The sequence below is a fragment of the Rhinopithecus roxellana genome, chromosome 5 (genome assembly GCF_007565055.1).
Source record: "Rhinopithecus roxellana isolate Shanxi Qingling chromosome 5, ASM756505v1, whole genome shotgun sequence".
Classification (NCBI taxonomy): Eukaryota; Metazoa; Chordata; class Mammalia; order Primates; family Cercopithecidae; genus Rhinopithecus; species Rhinopithecus roxellana.
The window spans coordinates 100,024,084-100,035,102 of NC_044553.1; positions in this window are offsets into that span (position 1 = coordinate 100,024,084).

Sequence of the window (11,019 nt, forward strand, 5' to 3'; positions counted from 1 at the left end):
CGAACGCGTTTCTGGGTCTTTTACTCTCTGTTTTGTTTTCTAACGCTGGGTAAAGGCCGAGGGTTAGCAACTTTTATGCATCTCTAGTAGTGAGGGATCCTTAGAAATGTTTTTTGAATTAATGAACAATATTAAGGTAATTATCATTCATGGAGCTCTAAATTCTTTTTTTTTTTTTTTTTTTTTTTTTTTTTTGAGACGGAGTCTCGCTCTGTTACCCAGGCTGGAGTGCAGTGGCCGGATCTCAGCTCACTGCAAGCTCCGCCTCCCGGGTTCACACCATTCTCCTGCCTCAGCCTCCCGAGTAGCTGGGACTACAGGCGCCCGCCACCTCGCCCGGCTAGTTTTTTTTTGTATTTTTTAGTAGAGACGGGGTTTCACCATGTTAGCCAGGATGGTCTCGATCTCCTGACCTCGTGATCCGCCCGTCTCAGCCTCCCAAAGTGCTGGGATTACAGGCTTGAGCCACCGCGCCCGGCCGAGCTCTAAATTCTTAAACCCTTCATAAACACACACATTTTCTCATTTGATTCTTAGAACAATCTTGTGAAGTGGGTAGTAATATTCCGCTTTCTTAGGGCAGGGACTGACCTTCCAAAGGGGAAGAACCAATTCCAACCTAGATTTATCCGATGCCAAATGAACGAAAAATTAATTTTCTACAGGAATTTCTAGTGCTTGACCACTTCAGAGATCACTGTATGTTTATTTGGAATGAATATTACTCCTAGAATAGCCAGCACTTTTTAATTTTCGTTTTAAAGAAAAATCTCTTCGTTTAAATACAAATAGTGAAAAAAATGAAATTAATGCTAACACCCAGAAATTAAAAATGTTAGGTCAGTCTTGTTAGGTAGATAGTATTATTATCTCCATTTCATAGGTGAGGAAACAAGGCAGGAATGTGCAAGAAACAAGTATAATATCTGATTATTTCTAAACAAATACAATTGAGTGAATACAATTGACTTTTATTTTCTAACATTTATGTTTATTTTAGAAGGTTTAAAAAATTTTTTTATTTATAGCACTGCCTTTAGCTTGCAAGGAACTGATTTTAAACCAGGATGTAAATCTAAATTGAAGATAAAGTGAGGATAGTCCTTAGCTTATTCAAGTACTTAATGCTTAGGAACTGCAACTAAACAGTTGGGACACTGGGAAAGATATTGCTTGGCTGCAGACTACAGTTATTTGGTTAACAAATTTTCACTGGTTTTGGGAAAAACAAACTTAAAAGAGAATAGGGAGAAATACTCCTGTCCTCCAACATTTTGGTGATAATCAAGGACAAATATGAAAAAGTAGTGACTTGAGGACTAAACTGATTTTTAAATTTTGCCCAAATTCCTATCTAAGGGGTCTAGGGAGTCATGCCCTACAAAGCATAAATTCTCATCAGATGGGTTTTATTTAACCCTATATATCATGATTTACTTTTCAACCTCACTTCAGCATAACATTATGAGACAAAGAAGAAGAAAAAAATATTTTACCCCAAAACATGTTTCTTTGCCCTATTTTGAAAAGGCCCTGCAAAGCTGTTCTTTGTGGGGGAAAATTTGCATCTGTAAAGAATCTTGGCCAGGCGCAGTGGCTCACGCTGTAATCCCATCACTTTGGGAGGCTGAGCTGGGCAGATCACCTGAGGTCAGGTGTTCGAGACCAGCCTGGCCAACATGGTGAAACCCCATCTTTAGTAAAAATACAAAATATTAGCCGGGCATGGTGGCAGGTGCCTGTAATCCCATCTACTTGGGAGGCTGAGGCAGAAGAATTGCTTGAATCCAGGAGGCGGAGGTGGCAGTGAGCCGACATTGTGCCACTGCACTCCAGCCTGGGCAATAAGAGTGAAACTCCATCTCAAAATAAATAAATAAATAAATAAATAAATAAATAAAAAATAAAATATTACCCAGCCTTGATCTCCTGGACTCAAGTGATCTACTCACCTTGGCCTACCAAAGTGCTGGGATTACAGGTGTGACCCACTGGGCCAGGCCACAAATACATATATTTTTATTTTTTACCGTAAATTATTAGCATTTTCTCTCAATTTTTTCTGGAGAAAAGGTTACCTTGCGAATTAACTAGCAGTGGAACCATGGTTAACATTGGAGTTTGTGCATAAGTATGTGTCAGAACTACGCAAGGATTAAGGAAGAAAGGAGACAATACGAGAATGGAACAAAGGTTGTCCTGGGAAATAAAATAAATTATTTTCCAAAAGAAGAGGTAATAATATAGCTTCATGCTACTTCAAATCTAATTTGATTTAAAAGAATTAGTAATGAGATTTTGAGCGGAGTTTTCAGAAATTGCACGAAGTATTTGTTAATGCTTCAGTGAAATATGGAACACATGAGATAAGCTATATTTGGCTGATGAAGATATTCTGAAAAAATGCTTATTATTTGGAAAGGTGAACTTCTGAAACTACAATAACATTTCATCTATTCCCAGGAAGAAATATTCCTAAGGTACTGAACTACTTCTGGTGCCCTGTTTTTAGAGATTTATCACCTGTTTTTAGTTTATGATGGAAAAATTCTTGTTTCAGTATTTCTCACACAATTGGTTAGCTGTAGAAGTTACATGAGGATTGTGAGAACAGAACATTCTGTTGTGTGTTTATTGATGACGTGGCTGTTTATTGATGATATGGAGGCATCTGTTAAGTCAACCTTACACAGCTGACTGCAGTTTATCTCTGTCTCTGTATTTTCTTTTCTTTTCTTTTTTTTTTTTTGAGATGGAGTCTCGCTCTGTCGCCCAGGAGTGCAGTGGTACTGCTCACTGCAACCTCTGCCTCCCAGGTTCAAGCGATTCTCCTGCCTCAGCCTCCTGAGGAGCTGGGATTACAGGCACCCGCCACCATGCCCGGCTAATTTTTGTATTTTTAGTAGAGATGGGTTTTGCCATGTTGGTCAGGCTGGTCTTCAACTCCTGACCTCAGATGATCTACCTGCTTCAGTCTCCCATGTCTCTGGGTTTTCTGTCCCTTTAAGGAGCTTAGTTATTCTCAAATGTTAGTGTGTATAAGAATCATCTGGCTGGGCATGGTGGCTCACGCCTGCAATCCCAGCACTTTGGGAGTCCAAGGCAGGCGGATCACCTGAAGTCAAGAGTTCGAGATCAGCATGGCCAACATGGTGAGAGCCCCCCCCGCCCCACGTCTTTACTAAAAATACAAAAAATTAGCCGGGCATGGTGGCATGCGCCTGTAATCCCAGCTACTTCGGAGGCTGAGATGGGAGAATTGCTTGATCCCAGAAGGTAGAGGTTGCAGTGAGCCGAGATAGCGCCACTGTACTCCAGCCTGGGTGACAGAGCGAGACTGTCTCCAAAAAAAAAGAAAAAAAAAATCTGGAAGAAATTATTTAAAATATAGAGTCCTGTATTTTATAGCTCTTTCTTCCAGAGCTTCTGTTTCTGCTGATGGGGTGTGGGGCTAAGAAACTGACATTTTAAGAGGCGTTCCAGGTGGGATTTTTTTTTTTTTTGAGACACAATCTTGTTCTGTCACCTGTTGCCCAGGCTGCAGTGCAGTTGTGATCTCTACTCACTGCAACCTCCGCCTCTCCTGTGTTTGAGCGAGTCTTGTGCCTCAGCCTTCTGAGGCCACCACGCCTGGCTAATTTTTGTATTTTTAGGAGACACAGGGTTTTGCCACATTCCAGCTCTCTGGCGCTGTTTTTCTCTTTCTCAGGGCTAAATCTTTCACATGGATTATCTCGTTTAATCTTCACAATACATGCAATTTAAGTGGTAGTTACTATTGTTATCTTCATTTGCAGGTGAAGAAACTGCAACATGCCCAGATCATACAACAAGAAAGTAATGGAATTGAGATTCTATCCTCGGCACCAAGCCATTGCTCTAAATCTCTATGCTGTACAAGATACAGCTGAGTAAAGATTAGCAAAAACAAAAAACACAACAAAAAAAGTCCCAGGGAAGGTTCCTGTGAGTCTTTATGACCCACTGGCCATAAATTAGAGAGAGGCAATGAAAATTAAATGCAGAGAGATCCAGTTTGCTTCCTAGTCTTAGAACATTGCCATATAGGCATGAGTAGTCTCCTTATCTCCATTGTCTGAGAATGCTATCCTCTGGCTCTGAGGTCCAGATCCACTAAGAAAGAATGCTGACTTGATGTTGGAAAATCAAGACAAGGTCTAGTTTAATTATGGAACATGAAACAAAAACTTTACTCCTCTTTTAAAGTAAAAATGCAAATCTGTTCCCTTTTAGAGTGGGATTTCCCTCCTTTGTGATATGGCTTTTTAATCACTCTTATGTTCTTTACAAATCAAATAAATAAAAGATAAAAAGAAAAATAAACCTGTCAGTAGATACTTATGTTTTCTTTGGGCCACTGTAAACGGTTTAAGGGCAAATCAACAAATTTCATTTGTTTAGTTTTTTTTTTGAGACGAGTCTCATTCTGTCACCCAGGCTGGAGTGCAGTGGCATTATCTTGGCTCACTGCAAGCTCCACCTTCGGGTTCATGCCATTCTCCTGCCTCAGCCTCCCGAGTAGCTGGGATTACAGGCACCTGCCATCATGCCTGGCTAATTTTTCTATTTTCAGTAGAGACGGGGTTTCATCGTGTTAGCCAGGATGGTCTTGATCTCCTGACCTCATGATCAGCCCGCCTTGGCCTCCCAAAGTGCTGGGATTACAGGTGTGAGCCACCACGCCCAGCCCCTCGTTTGTTTAGTTTTATTAACTTAACTCTTAAATTCTGGGATTGGTCAGAGTGGCAGAATGAAGAGATATTGGAGTATACCACTGTTGGGGCACTCTGTGGAACAGAGAAGACTGCTATTTGGGCCAAGCATGGTGGGTCACGCCTGTAATCCCAGCACTTTGGGAGACTGAGGTCGGAGGATCACTTGAGCCCAGGAGTTTGAGACCAGCCTGTGCAACATGGGTGAATCCAAAAATATACAAAAAATACAAAAATTAGCTGGGCATCCTGGCATGAATCTGTAAGTCCCAGCTGCCCAGAAGGCTTAGGTGGAAAGATCACCTGAGCCCAGGAGGTTGAGGCTGCAATAAGCTGTGATCCTGCCACTGTACTCCAGGTTAGGTGACACAGTGAGACTCTGTCTCAAAAAAATATATAAAATAAGATAAACAATTGCTATTTGAACAAGAGTTAGAAAATCTAGTCCTGTCAGCATTTAAAGAGGAAAAGACAGGCATGAAATGAAAACTCAGTGTTGTAGGTTTTTTGTTACTTAGTTTTTATTTCATAATCATAAACTTAACTCTGCAATCCAGCTAGGCACGGACGGAAACAAGGAAAACATGCAGCCCAAAGGAAACTGCAGTGAGAGCACAAAGATTATAGGATACTGCGAGCAAATGGGGTGGAGGGGTGCTCTGCTGAGCTACAGACAGAATGGTCTGGTGGTTAAGATAAAACATGTCAAACTTATTAGAGTTATCCACAGTCAGCAGTGGTGATCTTGCTGGTCTTGCCACTGGACCCAAAGCGCTCCATGGCCTCCACAATATTCATGCCTTCTTTCACATTGCCAGAGACCACATGCTTGCCATCCAGCTACTCAGTCTTGGCAGTGCAGATGAAAAACTGGGAACTGTTTGTGATGGGTCCAGCATTTGCCATGGACAAGATGCCAGGACCTGTATGTTTTAGGGTGAAGTTCTCGTTATTAAATTTCTTCCTATAGACGGACTTGCCACCAGTGCCATTATGGTGTGTGAAGTCACCATCCTGACACATAAACCCTGGAATAATTCTGTGAAAGAAGTAACACTTATAATCCAATCCTTTCTCTCCAGTGCTCAGATCATGAGTTTTCTGCTGTCTTTGGAAGCTTTTCTGCAAACTGCTTGAAGGAGATGCGGCCCAAGGGCTCGCCGTCATGGTGAACCCCAACGATGTCAAAGAACACGGTGGGGTTCACCATGGTTGATAGTACAGGGCTCCTGGCAGCGGTGTCTGCAAAGCCAGTGTTGTAGGTTTTAAATGAGCATCAGCACCCTGGCCTAGGGTGTTGTTAAGTGTGCCACTTCTCTTGTCCTCACATTCATTTGTCATGTATGGGGATTAGACTAAATGATCACAAAGGCTTATTTGAGTTTACAATTGTGTAATTTCCATGTGACTTATTAATTAGCCTTATTATATTTAATACAATTGTAGTCATTATGAGTGCAGAATAGAGGATCAGACAGATGTTATTCCATGAATATAACTTTAACACACTATTGATGCTGAAAATTAAAAATTAGAAGAATCTGAATATTGCTTTTTCAAGTGACTACTCCAAACATAGTTGGCCAGTGCCTTAACCTGTCAGTGTCTGAACAAATGGAAGAGAATCCATGTTAGAAAAAAACTACAAGTGCTTCATCAATACTGGAAAACAGAGCAAACCTAAAAAGGAAAAGTAGAGGTGAAAGCTCCATCTGGTGGTTAACATCTACAATTCCAAGAAACTGACATTATACTTCACTGACTGTAGTGCTGGAACCACAGTTTAGAAATATCTGTGGGTTCTGAAGTGGGAAGATTACTGGCTGTTATGTATTAACTAATATTTAATGGTAGAAGGCAAAGTCTTTCATAGGGTGCTTAGAGTACTTGACTCAAGATAGTCCCTGGGAAAAAAGTTGCAAGCTCAAATATCTTTAAGAAATGTTCTTGGCTACACATCTTTATTTGACCACAGGATCTTTCCCTCTCTTTTTAGTCTCTGGCATTTTAAGAAATGCCAGTTTGAGGAAGTAGTGAACTTTGGAGTATATGCTTTTAAAAGACTTTCTTTTGAAGGGAGCTTATATGAGATTTTATATTTTTTACAATGTCTTAGATGTTCTGACCTTCCTTTCACAGGACTTAAAAATAAATTCCATTCCCTTTCTACTCTTCCTCAGGTTGAAGCCTTGTAACCAGCATACTAGAAAAAATTATAGGTGTGGTGGTTCATACCTATAATCCCAACACTTTGAAAGGCCGAGGTGGGAGGATCCCTTGAGTCTGGAGTTCAATTCCAACCTGGGCAACATAGCAAGACCCCATCCCTATTAAAAAAGAAAAGAAGAGGCCAGGTGCGGTGGCTCGCGCTTGTAATCCCAGCACTTTGGGAGGCTGAGGTGGGCGGATCACTTGAGGCCAGGAGTTCAAGACCAGCCTGGCCAACATGGTGAAATCCCTGGAATAACAGGCGTGAGCCACTGCGCCGGCCTGGCTTTCATCTTTTTTTTTTTTTTTTTGAGACAGCATCTTGCTGTGTCGCCCAGGCTGGAGTGCAATGGCATGATCTCAGCTCACTGCAACCTCCACCTCCTGGGTTCAAGCAGTTCTCCTGCCTCAGCCTCCCAAGTAGCTGGGACTACAGGTGCCCACCACCATGCCAAGCTAATTTTTATATTTTTAATAGAGATGGGGTTTCACCATGTTGGCCAGGATGGTCTCGATCTCTTGACCTCGTGATCCACCCGCCTTGGCCTCCCAAAGTATTGGGATTACAGGTGTGAACCATTGCGTCCGATGACTTTCATCTTTTTTAAAGCATAGCTTGGAATAATTGATCAGTAAGGATGAAATAATTCTATGGATGATGAAGTAGCAGAATGTTTCAACATACAAAAAAAAAAAAATTAGTAAATCCCATGATGTGTCCTAGATTTATAAGAGTCCAATAGACCTATATGGGAATTGCAAATAGAATGAGTTTTATTCTATTTTTTAATTTTATGTATTTTATTTTTGAGACTGAATCTCACTCTGTTGCCCAGGCAGTGCCACAGTCGTGCAATGGCGCCATCACGGGTCACTGTAGCCTTGACCTCCCCGGGTTGAGGTGACTCTCCCACCTCAGCCTCCTGAGTAGCTGGGATTAAAGGTGCACACTACCATGCTCTGCTAATTTTTCTATTTTTTTTGGTAGAGATTGGGTTTCTCCACATTTCCCTGGCTGGTCTTGAACTCCTGGGCTCAAATGATCCTCCCCCTTCAGCTTCCCAAACTGCTAGGATTACAGGTGTGAGTCACCATATCTATTTTTTTCAGAAAATAAATTTTCTCTTTGTTGTTTGGAAGACTTCTATGAAGGAATAAAAATCATGAAATATCAATCCTTAAGAATAGAGCTCAAAAACAAAAAAACAACCCTGAAAGGCTAAAGCTGGGTCCAGTAGATCCTGATCCTGATAGTATATCCAAGAATTAAAGTCATTCATCTTTTTTTTTTTTTTTTTTGAGATGGCGTCTCACTCTGTCACCCAGGCTGGAGTGCAGTGGCGTGATCTCGGCTCACTGCAACCTTTGCCTCCCGTATTCAAGTGATTCTCCTGCCTCAGCCTCCTGAGTAGCTGGGATTACAGGCACCTGCCACTGCGACCGGCTAATTTTTGTATTTTTAGTTTTAGTAGAGACGGGGTGTCACCATCTTGGCCAGGCTGGTCTTGAACTCCTGACCTTGTGATTCACCTGCCTCAGCCTCCCAAAGTGCTGGGATAACAGGCGTGAACCACTGTGCCTGGACTTAAAGTCATTCATCTTAAAGCACATAAAGACAGATGCAACTGAGTTTGTTATGCATCCTAACATCTATTTCATTGTAATAGGGAACCAAAACCTTTGATCAACTGAAAACAAAGGAATGATGAGTTTTTGTTTGTTTGTTTTGTTTTGTTTTTGCTTTGAAATGGAATCTCGCTCTGTCCTCCAGGCTGGAGTGCAGTGAGGCGATCTTGGCTCACTGCAAGCTCTGTCTCCTGGGTTCACACCATTCTCCTGCCTCAGCCTCCCAAGTAGCTGGGACGAGTAGCTGGGACTACAGGCGCCCACCACCATGCCCGGCTAATTTTTTGTATTTTTAGTAGAGACAGGGTTTCACCGTGTTAGCCAGGATGGTCTTGATCTCCTGACCTCGTGATCTGCCCACCTTGGCTTCCCAAAGTGCTGGGATTACTGGTGTGAGCCACTGCGCCTGGCTCGGAATGATGAGTTTTTAAAAAGACTTAATTGAGCTGGATGTTAAAGATGCCTTTCTGGAAACCATGAAATGAATGAAACTACCAAAGGTACTATACTTTGATTTATTCCTCACTGAATTCCAGGATTTCTGTGGATCTTCTCATCAATGTTGCTATGGTCTGAATATTTGTCTCCCCCCAAACTCATAGGTTGAAATTCTAACTGCTAAGGTATGAGGAGGTAGGGCCTTTGGGAGGTGAATAGGTCATGAGGGCTGGCCTCCCATGAATGGGATTAGTACCCTTGTAAAAGAGACCCCAGAGAGTTGGCCAGCCCCTTTCGCCATGTGAGAACACAGTTAGAAGGCACCATCTATGAATCAGAAAGCAGGTCCTCACTGGACACCACATCAGTTGGCATCTTGATCCTGGACTTTTCAGCCTCCAGAACAGTGAGAAATAAATTTCTGTTGTTTATGAGCTACCCAGTTGACGGCATGTTGTTTTAGCAGCCTAAATGGACTAAGATCTATGTCTTTTTACCCTACTCATTCTTAGATCTTGTCGCTTTTTGTGGGTGTACTTATTCCACCCTTATAACATTACCCCTGCTGTTCACATGGTGTGCTGTCAAGAATCTTCATTAAGGTAGCACCCTGAACCTACTTTATTTGGAAGCCTACACTAATTTTTAGCTTTTGATTCCCATTGCCCTCTTTAGGATTGTATTACAATTTGACAAGCAAACTCATCCTCTTCCACCTTCCAAAACAAATTTAGTATACACATTATAGAAAGGGAAACATGTTTGGTGCTGCTATCTTTTCTCTTTTTGTTTTGAGACGGAGTCTCACTCTGTCACCCAGGCTGGAGTGCAATGGCGTGGTCTTGGCTCACTGCAAGCTCTGCCTCCCAGGTTCAAGCATTTCTCCTGCCACTGCCTGTAGCTGGGACTACAGGAGCGTGCCACCACACCCGTCTCATTTTTGTATTTTTAGTAGAGATGGGGTTTCACTATGCTGGCCAGGATGGTCTCGAACTCCTGACCTTGTGATCCGCCTGCCTCTGCCTCCCAAAGTGTTGGGATTATAGGCCTGAGCCACTGCGCCTAGCCTGGTGCTGCTGTCTTATTTATCATGAATACGAGCTTTGAAGGACAGGGACTTGATCTTTTTTTCCATTCCATAAAATGCGGATATGGCTAAGCTTTGCAGGATTTTAGGTGTTGTCATATATGCAATTAATTCCATGGGCACTTAATTCCATTCCTCTCACTGAAGGATGGGGTTGTCTGAGACCACCAAGCTCTTATGTCTCACCAATCTGTTGCTTTCTCATTTTGTTAAACTTTTTTCTTGGAAAGAAAAACATTGACTATATCAAGATGAATCAGTCAAATATTGTACTGTGTGTATGTGTTGGGGGTGGGGGGAAACAGAGTAGAGGTGGCAGAGGCAATGTAGGAGGAAAAGACAGGCTGACTAGAATACATAAATAGTACGTGAAGTCTTTCGGGCCAGGGATCTGGGCCTACCTTGCCTGCATCATATCACCAGCATCTCAGTTGTGTCTGGCACATAGTAAGTGTTCAGTAAACATTTGTTGCACTAAGTGAAAGAATGAACTTCTCTCTTTTTCAGAGATGTTTTTTGTGATTCTCCGAATCAACCAGGGTCCTTAAGATGTCCTGGAGGCCGTCTCCATTTCTCTCGGTAAGTTAAGGTGTCTGAGTGGCACCAGTGCTCCACTCCTCCTGCGACCTGCAGGTAGTGGGATACGCTGTGGCTCTGCGGAGTGGGGTAAAAGAGCTCCCCCGGCGCCGCTCCCGCTCCCGTCCCGCTGTGCCCGGTCCCACGCCCCTCAGCCGCCTGGCTGCCTGGGTTGTCCGGGTTCTTCCGCCCCTCTGGCTCGGTCCACGTTACCTCTCCTCCCTTCTCCCCTCTCGGTACCTTCGCCCGCCGCGCGCCTTTCTCAAATCCTCCGGTTATTAAGCTCAGGGGACGGTGGCCCGCCCGGGTAACTCTGCGCCCGCCCCTTCCTGCCCCCTTCCTGCCCTCACG